This window comes from Bos grunniens, chromosome 21, assembly GCF_055505025.1.
Source record: "Bos grunniens cultivar Pamir isolate PY7600 chromosome 21, Bosgru_T2T1.0, whole genome shotgun sequence".
Taxonomy (NCBI): Eukaryota; Metazoa; Chordata; class Mammalia; order Artiodactyla; family Bovidae; genus Bos; species Bos grunniens.
Window position 1 is genome coordinate 70,721,973 of NC_141185.1, and position 15,392 is coordinate 70,737,364.

Below are 15,392 nucleotides of genomic sequence, written 5' to 3' on the forward strand. Positions count from 1 at the left end.
GAGCAATCTTGTTTCTATCAAAAGCCACAATACTCGGGGAAAAGACAGACATCAAGTTAAGAACTTAGGAAAAATTTAACGTGTGTGTTTGTGTATAAATGCACGTTTTATAAAGAGAAATAAACATACTAACATACTAGCAAGGATCTTTTCTCCAATTTAATACATGGACATTCACCCCATTTATTTGAACATGTTCCAATTTCAATCGAAGTATTGAGGAATTCTCTATACCCAATGAAAGAACACCCAACTTGTTGATTGTGAACAATAATAAGCAAATTTGAAATAACCCAAATTCTGCAATTTCTCTCCTGGCATCCTTAGCTCAATACCATATATTATTTCATTCGAAGCACTCATTTTGATTTCACCAAACATCAGTACAGGAATGAACCCAAGGCAGGCTTGAAGCCTGGGTCTGCTGAAAGATGCTTTACCTAGGAAATGTCTTTCAACTCATCCATTCCCACAAAGAACACTCAAGAATGTGCTGGGGTTACCTGCTCCAATTATTTGCTCCCACTAAAAGCTGGCAAGCTGATCCAAAGTTCCTGGATCAGAGACAGGAGGGTGTCATCAGCAGACAAGTCCTTGTAAGGATCTAAGAATGCTTACTTCTATTTGCAAGTGTGCTGTGTTGATTGCTGAATTTCCATATCCTTTGCTAGTACAGAAACTTTACACTCTCAGACTGTCAGGAGACTCTGTCAGTGGCATCACTGGCCTGATATGACAACCAAGCCAACTATCCCCGACATCACTTCATATCACCAGAGCTTTCTCTTACACATCTAGGTGCTCTCCCTAGAAGGAGTGAAATTCAAAAAGATGCAGTCTCACTGCCAGCAAAATGTCTAGCCTATATGGGCATGTTTGAAGAGAGAACAGAGATAGCTCACCATGCCACCATTATGAAAGCCCCAGGAGCCCACAATGAGAGATGCAAATTCATATGAAACAAATACATCGTCTTTCTAGTACTTTCTTTCTAGGGTCACTTAGAAATGAAATTTGGAATAGAATTAACACTTCTGGACCATCTATTCTGCATCATGCATTGTGCTAGCTACTTAAATCTCTCATTTAATCCTAATAGCCATTCAAAGTATTTTTGTTATTAGTGCATTTTCACAAATGATTTTCACAAAGATGTTGAAGTGAAGTGAAGTGAAGTGACTCAGTCGTGTCCGACTCTTTGTGACCCCATGGACTGTAGCCTACCAGGCTCCTCTGTCCATGGGCTTTTCCAGGCAAGAGGACTGGAGTGGGTTTCCTTCTCCAGATCACAGAGATGTTAGGTGACTTAATTTCAAGGTCTGAAAGCTACTACGTGAAAGAGGCAAAAGTTAAACCCAAATCAGTATATAAATCTTTATGACTTATTTCTGACAACCCTATTTGCTTTCCAAAGGAATTATACTGACTTAAAATGATACCAGAACCAAAGATAGTCCTCCTTCATTTTTTTGGTGAGAGAACTGTGTAGTTTTAACACCCAACAGGGACTACCATGCAAGGAACCAAATTCCTATATTAAACCAATACCCATTTTCATATACCCAATCTAACAGTCTATACCAAATCTCTCCTTACCAGTTAGACTGTGTGTAGTCAGTGGAAGAGCAGAAATATTTTATTCAACCTCTACAACATTTTCAAGTATTTGGACTATACAACTTGCCCTCTACGTTTCAAAATCTATGAATAATCATCTTTCTACAAAATTTCCCAGATTTAGGCTAGTTTACTTGGAAGTATTAAACCTTTGAATTTTACAATAAAATGAAGATTCCAAAACAAGTAGTATTCGATTTGCTGAAAGCACTGTAACAAAGAATTAAAGACTAAAATTAAAACAACAACAACAACTTTAAATTCTATGTACTACGTAGCTACATTAATCTTAGAATATGAGAAAATGGTAAAAGCTATCATTTTAACAGAACTTACTCCAAAAGTACTGTGCCAAATACTTTATAAACGCTTCATTTTGTATCAACACTTCATTTTGTATCTTCCAAAGTGTTAACTCTATTTTACAAGCAAAGTGGCAATGGTAAGAAAGCCCAAGTAACTTGACCAAAGTAATACAGGTAGAAAGTGGTAGCTGCTGCTGCAGTTTATATAATTCCAAAGCTTTTACCTCTTGTTGTCACAGTTTACTGCCCTCTAATTCCTATCTGGTAAACATATATTTGTCCACAATTCTAAAACCACTGTTGAAACACATGCAAAATTATTTAAACCTATTATTAACTGTATCCATTAATTTGTCATAGCTTCTAAAGTAAAATAATTAAAAAGTGCCTAAAGATGGTAACAACAACCCTGTATGCGAGACAGCAAAAGAGACACAGATGTATAGAACAGTTTTTTGGACTCTGTGGGAGAGGGAGGGGGGGATGATTTGGGAAAATGGCATTAAAACATGTATAATATCATATAAGAAATGAATCGCCAGTCCGGGTTCGATGTGGGATACAGGAAGCTTGGGGCTGGTGCACTGGGATGACCCAGAGGGATGGTATGGGGAGGGAGGTGGGAGGGGGGTTCAGGATGGGGAACACGTGTATACCCGTGATGGATGCATGTTGATGTATGGCAAAACCAATACAATATTGTAAAGTAAAAAATAATAATAATAATAAAAATAAATAAAAAGTGCCTAAAGAATTATCATTAGAAAAATTCAAGTAAGGCAACAGATTTTCATGATGTATTGAGAGGTCAAGAACAGATAATTCACACAGCAAAACCTCTATCACTGCTTGGGAGTTACTGTTCTTAAATTGATGTAAAGATAGTAAGACCAGGATACCATCTTAACTATTTAAGACAATGTAAATACTGTAAACCCACCAGCCTCAAAGCTGAACCAAAGCACCCATTTTCAAAATCATGTTACCTTCAATATTTACTAAGTGAATTATGAATATTATTATTATAGTCTGTTCTTTAAAGTCTTATTATCAAATAACAGAAAAGATGTAACCATAACTTGGACAATTTAAACTTCTGAAAAGCTATTACTTCCCCAGTTCCAATGTTTCAAAGTTCTTCATAAAAGAATAATATCTGAAAACTAAGATAAGTAACATCCCCCAAACATGAAATCTTCAATCTATCAGAGTCTGAGCCGAAATACATAACTTTTTAATGTACAAGATGCAGTTAAAAATAACATGTTAGTTGTTCCTGTTGTTTATCAAACACATTCATTAGACTGATTAAAAGGGCAATACAAGAATAATTTTCTATGATATGCCAAATAATAGATGAAGTCTTACCTCCATTGCTAAAACTACCATCTGTTGGTCATAGTGATTCAGAAGACTGGGCATGAAGGCAGTGTTATAAGGCAAATCCTGGCACACCCGCAAGGTAATAGGCTCAAAGAAAATAAACTGTGTCCACCTGTATGGCCCACAAACATAGTCAAGGGCCACAGTTAAAAGATGATCCAACTCATAGCCACGCTTTCTCAATTGAATGGGATTCAGATGATCAGGCCTACTCAATACGTATTTTAGATCTTTGTACACCTACAGGTCTCAGCTTGAAAGTACTTCTTCTATCTTACTGTTAAGTTCTTCAAACAGAATTACTCTGCACCGTCAGATGTTTGTTAGCTTGGTCTCACAAAAGGCATTTGTTTTTGGTTTCACAATATGGGAAAATGACATCATCTTGCCTCTTCTTTTCATTTTCTTACATCGGGTACCATGTGGCCAGCGTGTCAAGTTGATCAACCACATTCCCAAACAACAGGTTCCATCTTAGGAGAAGAGCTATTTCTTCCTTTGACTGAAATATCTGAAAAATAATTGAAAAAAAAAATGGGTGAAATCAGCAATTTCCTCTTAAAATATTGCAAGCTTGAATTAAAACTTTGATTAGCTCAGTAAAGTTGCAGGATACAAAATCAGTATACAAAAATCAGTTGTGCTTCTACACACTAACAATCAGCTACTAGAAAGAGAAATTTTAACATACTGCCTTTGGGACTTTCTGGTGGTCCAGTGATTAAAACTGCACACATCCACTGATGAGCTCCAGTGCACTCCCTGGTGGAGAACTAAAATTCCAAGGGCCAGGCATGTGGCTAACAACAACAATCACAAACTTTGACTGCCTTACAGATAAAATACATGGATATTTCAGAAAAAATACGACAGTTTCTCTACCTTCTCATTCTTGCTATAGATATACAAGAGAATCCATAAACAGCATTTAAAGGAAAGCACTATCTCTTCCCTCAGTTGTTTATATAACATATAGTTTAATTTCCCATCTACAGTGGTAGTTTTTCATTTGTCACAAGACATAATTGATCCATTTTGAAAAACTTGCATGCTGTTGTCCTAAATTTTATTTAAATATCTGCCACACTTAATAACAAGTTATTTAAATGTTATTATATACGTTTTAATCATTACATGATTCAGCAGATGGTGTCTGTGAAAGGTGTAAACTATAAAGAAATCAAAAGATATGGAATGAAGCCTCTTTCCAACTATGTGAATCACTTAACTTCTCTGAGCTCAGAATTTTCCTTTCTAAAAATTGCACCTCCCTATCAAAGATGTATGAGTGAATTATAAAATAATGCACTCTATAAAAGGTAAAGCAACATCAAACTTTAGGTAGTTTTATTACTGAATGACAGCAGATACAAAGACTTACTTCTATCAACCAATACTGAACTGGCAAACAAAGATTCTAAAAGTAGTATCAGGACATTTTCCCAACAATGCTTCATCCTTTTAGATAGTACAAAACTTCAGTACATAGATGGAGAAAACTTCTGACCAACAAATGCTTCATTATACACAGTCAGGCTGCAGAGAAGAGTCAACTCTAGAAAGTTACAGCATGGAATATGATTGATTTCCAGTGAAGAGTTTCTACCAAGTTTCAGAGTTGGATTTGACACTGCCTTTCCTGGGGGCTTCCCTGGTGGCTCAGATGGTAAAGAATCTGCCTGCAATGCTAGAGACATGGGTTCGATCCCTGGGTTGGGAAGATTCCCTGGAGGAGGAAATGGCAACCCACTCCAGTATTCTTGCCTGGAGAATGCCATGGACAGAGGAGCCTGGCAGGCTACAGTCCGTGGGGTCACAGAGAGTTGGATGCAACTTTCACATTCACTTTTTTTTCTAGGGAGAGACAAAAATATGCATCTCTTTTGGGGCTGGAAGGGTAGGTAGAGTGGAAGGCAGGATTGGTAGGAAAAAAGCATATTCTAAAACTATCATACTTCCATTTGGTTTTGTAATGATGTTAAGTCTGCTTTTACTTTATTTTTGCTTCACAGATGTCAAATATTTCTGTTTGAAGTACACAACCTCAGCTGGGAAAACATGAGAAAGTCAGGTTCAGAAATTCTCAGAGACCCAGGTTAACAGGACAACTCAAATAGATATTAGGGCCTGTGACAGAGAACTTGAACCGTCTTGGCTAAAGCAGAGAAAGAAACTGTCCTTTGCGCACTACCAATGACAGGGCCCTCTGCATCCCAGGCTTTCATTACTGGGCAGAAAAAACTATTTGGAGAAAGTAAAGCCATGGCTGAATCTTCCCAATTTCTCCCCCAAGCATATGGTCTTGAGTAGAAGAAGAGAAAAGTAAAGTCTACAACCTTAGGAATTAGAGACACCAAAGTTACAAGCAACCTCTGCCCCAAACGTTTCATCTCTCTAATACGGAAATCTCTAAACCAGAAATATTTGTTAAAGCTTCTTGGCCTGCCATATTTTTTCCTCCTTCAAGCTGGGCCCAGAAATGTGATGTCTGGCTATGGAAAAGAGATATTCAACACAGTCATGTATATTTAAGCTTAATTATCATGCAGCATGGTAACAATTATGCATATCATTAAATGTGTCAAATCAGCCCTGAAAGCTTTATTTGGCTACAGTATCAAACATCCATATAAGTTCCATTTTTGTAGTTTGCTCCTTATGCAGCATGTTCATCTGCTTGCAACTTAAAAAAAAATTAAAGAGAACATTGCTCCCTACTGAATATGTGTATAACAATGAGAATTTCAAATTTTTCATTTAGACTATTATTCAAGCTGTATGGGTTCTAAATTGACGGTTCAAAGATGACCACACAAAACTTGAGGAAGAAACAAAGTAATATTGAGTTTTTTAAACTAGATGAGAAACCCCCTTATACTTCTGTCTACTCTATTTTACTTGTTTTTCCCTCAGTTATTCCTTTTGCCTCATTTACAAACAATACTTCTCTCAGACTTACAAAAGTGCTTTCCTTTATGTACTTTAACATTCAAATTTCCATATATCCAAACATTTTTGTAAAATTATTGTTAGGCTGGGATAGGATAAAACCTCAATACATTAAGACTGTAGTTTATGATTATTAAGATAAATAAGAAAAAACAGTAGAATGCCATGAGACACGAAGAAAAATAGGAACAGTAAAAATATTAAGGAATTCATATTTCTTCCAAATTAGAGGTTCCCTAATTTTAATGTGCAGTAGATTCATAGAAACCCCACGGGTCTAAGAAATCCGAACCTCTGGAAAATGAATGATATACATGCATTCTAACAATTATCTCTGTACTGTTACAAGTGATCTATAAGTCATATTTTGAGAAATGCTATCCTAAAATAGAATAACTTAAAATAGTACAGGATATTTACACATAATTATGTGCTTAGCAAAAGTAATATATAAAATGAATTTTTTAAAAAGCAGATAAAGAATACTACCTTAATAGAAAAATCAAAAAAGGACATAAATTTACAAATGGCCAACAAACATATGAAAAGATACTCAACTTTACTAATAAAAACATACAAACATGATATTTAACATTTTTGCCAATCAGATGAGCAAAGTAAGAATAACAGAACACAGTATAGGAGAGGGTGCAGAAAAAGGAATATATTCAACATTCCAACCCCTCGAAGTACTTTTTTTTTTTTTGGCTGTCCCACACGACTTGCAGAATCTTAGTTCCCCAAACAAGGACTGAACCCGGGCCAGAGTAGTGGAGTGGCTAACCACTAGACCGCCAGGAAATTCTCCATTTTCAAATACTACTGGAGGAAAAGCAAACTAGTTGGTATTTCAAAAAAAAAAACAGCTATGGACATCAAAAGCCCTTAAAATGTATATAATTTGATTCAGCAGACCTATTCTACAATTTATGCTAAGAAAGTAAACACAAGTACACATGATGTATAACTGAAATGTTAGTACAAAAACCCAGAGACAATCTGAAAGTCTGCCATTAAGGAATTGGTTAAACTAAGGTACAACCAACATATAACACACTCACTAAAAATGATGAGCAGGATCTGTATATACTGACTTCAAAAGACAGTAACAATACAAAAACTGGAAAATAAAATTTTAAATGGTTTACAAAACAGCATATAGTCTCCCACTTCTGTCAAAAATATACATACACGGAACAGAATAAAATTACCTGAACTCTTTAAAAATACAATATTATAGGGACTTCCCTGGCAAACCAGTGATTAGGACTCCACACTTCTATGTCAGGGAGCTCGAATTTCATCATTGGTCAGGGAATTAAGGTCCCACAAGCTGCAGAGCGTGGTCAAAAAACAAAAACAAAACAAAAAAGTAGTAAAGTATTATAAATGCTGCAATGTTATTTTAAAGTCTGTCGCATGTTATTTATGTATGGGAACATTAAGTGCTAAGTCTATGAATGTGTGCTGACAATACTACTACTTGAATCAATGATTTACTGGCTGTTGATTAAATAACAAGCCAAGGGACACAAAAATACCCTACTACAGGTAGCAAGAAAAGCGAAAAAAAAAAAAATGATGATAAATTTAGAATGGGTCAAAAATTGGTTTTGAATACTGAAAAAAATCAGATCACCTCTCAGCTGAAGCAAATATTATGCACATTAAAAAAAAACTTTTGATATATATTCTAAGTTGCTTTTCAATAACATAATGAAATGAATGCTTCTAATCAGGATCACGTGAGTATGCAGAGCAACAGTCCTTTTTCCTAAGAGAACCATCCTTGAAGAAGCTGTAAGTTTCAGAGAGGACACAGAAGATTGAGGAAACCAGGAAATACTGACCAAATACAACTGATCACATAAAGGTTAAAAGATTTTTTCCATTCTTTTTGATATTATATCTTTTACTATAGCAATCTGCAGAATCTCAGTTGAATAAAGGGAATTGGTGGATTAACTGGAGGGAACAGTCTCAGGCATCAAGGACCAGTAAAAAGTGAGGGGTCTGGCAACAGTTTTTCATGCCCTAACCCTGAGCAAAGACATTCACTTCTTTACAGAGCAATATATGTGGAAAACTAATTTCCAATTAAGTGACCTGATGACTATTTCATCAGAAAACAAAAAGGACTAGATACATTTAACCCTACATTTTAATTTTTATCAATGTGTAACATCAGAAATCTGATATTCCCCAATTTACCAGTTCTCTTTTGATGATAAAAAGTTCAGTTCAGTCACTCAGTCATGTCCGACTCTTTGCGACCCCATAAATCACAGCAAGCCAGGACTCCCTGTCCATCACCAACTCCAAGAGTTTACCCAAACTCATATCCATTGAGTTGGTGATGCCATCCAGCCACCTCATCCTCTGTCATCCCCTTCTCCTCCTGACCCCAATCCCTCCCAGAATCAGGGTCTTTTCCAGAGTCAATTCTTCACATGAGGTAGCCAAAGTATTGGAGTTTCAGCTTCAACATCAGTCTTTCCAATGAACACCCAGTATTGACCTCCTTTAGAATGGACTGGTTGGATCTCCTTGCAGTCCAAGGGACTCTCAAGAGTCTTCTCCAACACCACAGTTCAAAAGCATCAATTCTTCAGCGCTCAGCTTTCTTCACAGTCCAACTCTCACATCCATACATGACCACAGGAAAAACCATAGCCTTGAATAGACGGACCTTCATTGGCAAAGTAATATCTCTGGTTTTTAATATAGTATCTAGGTTGGTCATAAATTTTCTTCCAAGGAGTAAGCGTCTTTTCATTTCATGGCTAAAATCACCATCTGCAGTGATTCTGGAGCCCCCAAAAATAAAGTCTGATACTGTTTCCCCATCTATTTCCCATGAAGTGATGAGACCAGATGCCATGATCTTCGTTTTCTGCATGTTGAGCTTTAAGCCAACTTTTTCACTCTCCTCTTGCACATTCATCAAGAGGCTCTTTAATTCTTCTTCACTTTCTGCCATAAAGGTGGTGTCATCTGCATATCTGAGGTTATTGATATTTCTCCTGGCAATCTTAATGTCAGCTTGTGCTTCCTCCAGCCCAGCGTTTCTCATGATGTACTCTGCATATAAATTAAATAAGCAGGGTGACAATATACAGCCTTGACATATTCCTTTTCCTATTTGGAACTGGTCTGTTGTTCCATGTCCAGTTCTGTTTAATTTTTATCAATGTGTAACATCAGGAATCTGATATTCCCCAATTTACCAGTTCTCTTTTGATGTTAAAAAGTAAAAGCCCCTAAAATAAGTTGAGTATTTGTCCTGAAGAGCAGCAATAAAGGGCATGCAATCTCGGAAGACTGTCTTCAGAGGCTGGCTACAAAGCCAGACCCAAGGAACTCAGGTGGGAAAAGCAAGAGATGGCAGCTGTGAAGAGGAAAGAAAGCCGGCAGAATCTTAGAAGAGACAATGACAAAAGTGGGCCCTGGGGGCTTGTCAGCAAGGCCCTGCAACAAAAGATACTAGCAATTCTATTCCAATTCACACTTTCTGTACAGAAAGTGATTTCTTTCATCTTTCTCAGCTTAGATTTACTTATCTGGACACACTATACATATACATAGCATTTTGCGTTTCCAATTCACAAATTAAAGGTTGCCTCAAACACACTGGCTACAATGGGAACCGGAGGATATTCTTTGGTCTTCTTTCAGAGTTTTCCAAGACTGCATTATAAGGATTAGCCCTCACTACCTCTGAAGCTTCTTCTCTCAAGGAAATCATCATCTTGTAAGAGAGCAAAGTACACACTGAGAGCATATCACTGCTCAAAGTGCTAGATTCCTTTTCCTAAAACTCATGTGGGTTTTGGCCTTTTGTTTTCCATATCTTGTTTAAAAAATAAATTCATTCTCAGGATACTGTTTTCTGGTTGCTAAAGCATCAGTTCAGTTCAGTCGCTAAGTCGTGTCCGACTCTTTGCGACCCCATGAATTGCAGCACGCCAGGCCTCCCTGTCCATCACCAACTCCAGGAGTTCACACAGACTCACGTCCATCAAGTCAGTGATGCCATCCAGCCATCTCATCCTCTGTCGTCCCCTTCTCCTCCTGCCCCCAATCCCTCACAGCATCAGAGTCTTTTCCAATGATTTAATTCTTCACATGAGGTGGCCAAAGTACTGGAATTTCAGCTTTAGCATCATTCCTTCCAAAGAAATCCCAGGGCTGATCTCTGCTCCATATTTAATTCATCAGAGAAGGCAATGGCAACCCACTCCAGTACTCTTGCCTGGAAAATCCCATGGGTGGAGGAGCCTGGTAGGCTGCCGTCTATGGGGTTGCACAGAGTTGGAAATGACTGAAGCGATTTAGCAGTAGCATATTTAATTCATAGGGCCTAGATTCTTAGGAATCTCAAGGTATCACTTTGCTACATTATCTCATTTTTAAAGTCAGTCTACTCATCCACTGATTACAAAAGATATTCTAATCTTCCAGTGTGCTGAGTGATGGGGCTTAAAAAAATACAGGAAAAACAAATAAAGTTCAAAACTAAAATGAATAGTAGGCATCAAAATCCAGTCCATCTTAGAACTTATATATACTTTTAATTCTAGAGACAGCAGAAGCAGAAGATCTTTTAAAACTAAAACTGGAAAGTTAAAAGATGGCCAGAAGTGAAGTGAAGTGGAGTCTCTCAGTCGTTTCCGACTCTTTGCGACCCCATGGACTGTAACCTACCAGGCCTCTCTGTCCATGGGATTTTCCAGGCAATATTCCTGGAGTGGGTTTCCATTTCTTTCTCCAGGGGATCTTCCCAACCCAGGGGTTGAACCCAGGTCTCCCACATTGTAGGCAGACACTTAACTATCTGAGCCACCAGGGAAGTACTAAAAGATGGCCAGAGTCTGGACTTTAAAAAAAAAAAAAAAAAAGGTTGAAATTCCAGCCTCGTTTCCCTGTTCCATTAAAATGTGTTCAGGAAATGCTCTAATATCAAGCTCCTGATTTTTTTTTTCCCCTTTAGCATGGTTGCATGTTTTAACTATAAAATTAGTTTAATGAGATAAACTTTGAGGACCAGGATTTGTTTTTTAGGCCTACTAGCCTAGTTGTTTGGAGAAGGCAACGGCACCCCACTCCAGTACCCTTGCCTGGAAGATCCCGTGGATGGAGGAACCTAGTAGGCTGCAGTCCATGGGGTTGCACAGAGTCAGACATGACTGAAGTGACTTAGCAGGAGCAGCAGCAGCCTAGTTGTTTTTTCTTAAACTTCATTCACAGTGCATTCCTTGGATTCCCCAAAACTGTTGCTAGTTCTCAGCATAACAAATTGTAACTCAAAGACAGATTCATCATTTCTGATGCAACAGTCAGTTAAAACTAATTTCTACTCAAAGAGGAGCTGGTACTCTTCAAACATTCATTCCTAACCTTCTGGAAATGCCACTATTAAAAACCTTCACTTCTTTCCTTAAGACGCTGCGACCCTTCTTCTCCCAAATCTATACTGAACAATTCCTCTCATACATATTTCAAAGTTTTGCTTTTCATTTGCACTACTGCTCTTTTTGTGGGCAGCTGCAGCTTTAAATGTCTCTAATTCTAGAGATGTAGAGGTTAAAAAAATGCTTGAGGCCAACACTGCTCTTCCCTGTGAAAGAAGGTAAAGATGCAGTAAGAACTGTTTCCTAACACATGTCTCCTGAAGAAAATAAAAGTCAACAGCAGTCTAACATCAACAAACTAACATGCTCAGAGTAAGTTTTCAGTATGAAATCTCACAGTTTCACTAACACTTACGAAATTTAAGTCGGGGAGAGAGATGTTTTGCCTGTCAAGTGGGCAACAGAGGACTTACAGTGAGTTTAAAACCCCCCCTCTTTGCCCAGTGATGATGCGCTCACAACACTGTGCTATACAAAAAAAAGAACGTGCACTTTACTATTTAGCTTCCCTGGAGAAGGCAATGGCACCCCACTCCAGTACTCTTGCCTGGAGAATCCCATGGACTGAGGAGCCTGGTGCACTGCAGTCCATGGGATCGCCAAGAGTCAGACACGACTGAGCGACTTCACTTTCACTTTTCACTTTTATGCATTGGAGAAGGAAATGGCAACCCACTCCAGTGTTCTTGCCTGGAGAATCCCAGGAATGTAGTAGCCTTGTGGGCTGCTGTCTGTGGGGTCGAATAGAGTCAGACATGACTGAAGCGACTTGGTGGCAGCAGCAGCAAGTCTCCCTACTTCAAATATCTCAATCATGGCTGGGATCTCTCTAGAAAAATCCACCTAAATGTTCAAAGCACAAAATAAAGGTCAGAGGAATACAGTACCTAAGATGAAAAAAGGGATCAAAGAACCTAAAGTCCTTTCTTCCTCTATTAATAGGGCACTGGTAGATTTAGGAGAGATGTAGAGGCAGGGAATATTAGTGGAAGAGAAAAAGAAAAAAGAAAAAATGGAGGAGGAGGAAAGAGAAGGTAAGACGATAGGCTTTACTAATTGTTGAGGTCCTTTAACGGACCAGACCCTGGTGGTCCAGAGTCGACGATAAGAAAGTAAAGGAGAGAAAGAGGCTGATATTCCTTGGTTTATGCAGAAAGCCAAGAAAGCCCCTGGCACGGGGCTCGCTCAGTTCACGGAGGCCTCAGGCTCCCTCTCGATGTGGTGAAGGCGCACAGCGCCTTCTCAAGAGGGTCTTAGAAGCCTGGGCAGAAAAGTGAATTCAGAGGGCTTCTGTGCTCCAAAGAAATAGCCTGATAGAGAGAGAAAAAGAAAGACAAGGGGATCAGAGCTCTGATGGAGCAAAGGTTTTAATTAACATGATGTGGGCATATAGACTGTCTTACAAGGTAGTTATTCTCAGCAAAGATAAAGATTAAAATTCCAGACTTACAAAACATAGGTGATCCATATTAAAGAGAGAGAGAGTTGTAAACAATCACTTTTACTGTATGGTTCACAAGAAGGAGAGGGTACTTATCTCCGTATAGAAAATCTAATGAAGGAAATGCCTGGATTCCTCAGCCCCCAGGAGACGCTTGAGTATTTAGGAATTAATAAGGAACAGAGAATTTCTGACAGATCCAAAACAGCACACAGGAAGCCTCCTGTTAAATGCTTCCTGAAAACTAATTACCTTATTTTCCTGACAGTTTCAAAGCATTTGTGGGGAGGGGAGTAGAGGAGGAACCTCTTATTTCACTAAATAAAAGGCAACACTGTAAGAAGAACTGCATCTCAATTATCTTTTATTTTCAGCTACATCCTTGCAAGCCTGCCCACTTAAATTTTTACATCACTTTCCTATCTTATTACCTCTATGTTGTGGTTTGGTACTTCAAACAAACACTTTTTTTTTTCCTTCTTCTTATGGAGGAAAAAGATGGTATTGATTTGCTTAAAAGTACGGATGGGTTAAAAAAAAAAAAAAAAAAAAGGACGGAGGGAAATCATTATCTTGAGGAGTTAATGGTTCTTAATAACAGAACTACGGATTTATCCATCCCTTTGACTGTTAGCATGCCACTAAACGCTTCAGAAGGCTCAAGAGGGAGGTTAACATCCCCCTTGTCAAGTGTTTGTTTCCTTGCTCCTGCGGTATTGGCTTTGCCAAGTAACCCAATTCCCGTATATAAACATTACAGGTCTCTCCAAACTACTTCTATAAAATAATATATTGTTTGACCAATCTTATAGAGCAGTCATTTATTTCTATAGCTGCTGGTCTGCTCTGCTGCTCTGTCTACCTACATTCAGAAGGGAACAAAAATTCAAAATTTCATTCATTCTGGGCCCAAAACCAGACCTTTTGTCCTTCCTAGATATTTTGCAACTTCGAGTTGACTCCTCTGCCTAAATTAGTGGCATATGTTTTTGTTAAGAAAAAAGAAAGAAAGAAAAAACCACCCCTTATTCTCTTATTGAGGAAGGCAACTAATTCTGAAAAAGACCTCTAGGAAGATGTTAAAATGTCTTGAAATGTTTAACAGAACCTTATTTCAGAGGCTATGGATGAACCTCCCCGAGGTACCCCAGGGCAAACACACGGAGCGTCCAAGGGGGCAGAGGGGAAAGCCTCGAGGAGGAATATGCAGACTTTGCAAAACTGACGGGAGGGAGGAGAGGGGACAACCCTCAGGACTAGAAACAGGAAGCAGTCCAGATGCTGCGATGCCGCCTGCACCCCCGCACCCAGCCCTCCGTGCATCGTCCTCCCCGCCAGCAGCTGCATGCTCCACCCACAGCCCCCAGTGGCCCGGGAGTGCCACACACCCCTGCGGCGCTGACTGAGCCCCAGAGCTGGGCCAAGGGCGGCGTGCAGGAAGCGTGGGCCACACTCGACCCGGTTGCTCGGCGCAGATTCGGGACCGAGAGGGTTAATCCAGTCCGCGCACACAGTCCGCCCAGCCCCAAACCCGGGCTCCCCTGCCGGCCCGCCACCCACCCCGAGAAAGCCCGGAGACACCCCTCCACAGCACAGCGCCCAAGGCTTTTGTTTTGTCAGAGACGAGAATAACGATCCTTGAGGAGGAGGTGCCGCAGCTGCTCGTGGCTCTTTGGCACAGGCTTAGACCGAGGAGCGGGCAGCCGCGGCGGCACCTCCTAAGTCCCCACTCCCAAGTCCTTTTCCTGCTGAGCAGGACGGGAAGGGGCCTGGACGACCCGGGGCTCACCTCACACCTCGGGGCTGGGCTCCCGGGGGGCTGCGGCGCCGATTGGGGACGGCCAAAGGTCCCTCAGGTAAACGGAGCCAGCGAGGACCACCAGCGTGCGCCTCCGAGCGACCGAGAGCTTTCGCGATGGCCGCGGCACATGCGCACGCACGTACTGCACAGGCGCACTGCGCACGCTCGCCCGAGCGCTCCTATTTTGAGCCCAGCTTCTGGATACCCGTCTGCAGGTTTCGTTGCTCTTTACCTCGCGCCGAGGCTGATGCCTGGCCCTGTCCTGCTCCAACGGAGTCGTTCTGCGCTCTGGAAGCTTTTCTTAAATGCCCTCAGTCTCCTTTGCAAAGCTCTCCCTCCCTTCCCTGCTGAGACAGTGCAGCGACTCTCATCACTCAAGCCTGGAACGCTATTATTGAGAGACCACCAAAACCTGTTTGAGAACCAGCGTGCCCCCTGGGAACCCGGGGATTGGAACTGATTAAGAGGTGGGTGCTGAGAGTGGT

At 40.0% G+C, this 15,392-nt stretch overlaps 1 long non-coding RNA gene across 1 annotated transcript; it reads right to left on the bottom strand.

Moving 5' to 3' along the window:
- Nucleotides 1–1,620: 1,620 nt before the first annotated feature.
- On the bottom strand, nucleotides 1,621–15,066 carry LOC147349985 (uncharacterized). The gene is made up of 2 exons (XR_015150629.1): nucleotides 14,896–15,066; nucleotides 1,621–3,816 (listed from the first exon to the last, which is right to left on the bottom strand). It is a non-coding gene; the product is annotated as an uncharacterized LOC147349985 (long non-coding RNA).
- Between the last annotated feature and the right edge of the window lie 326 nt (nucleotides 15,067–15,392).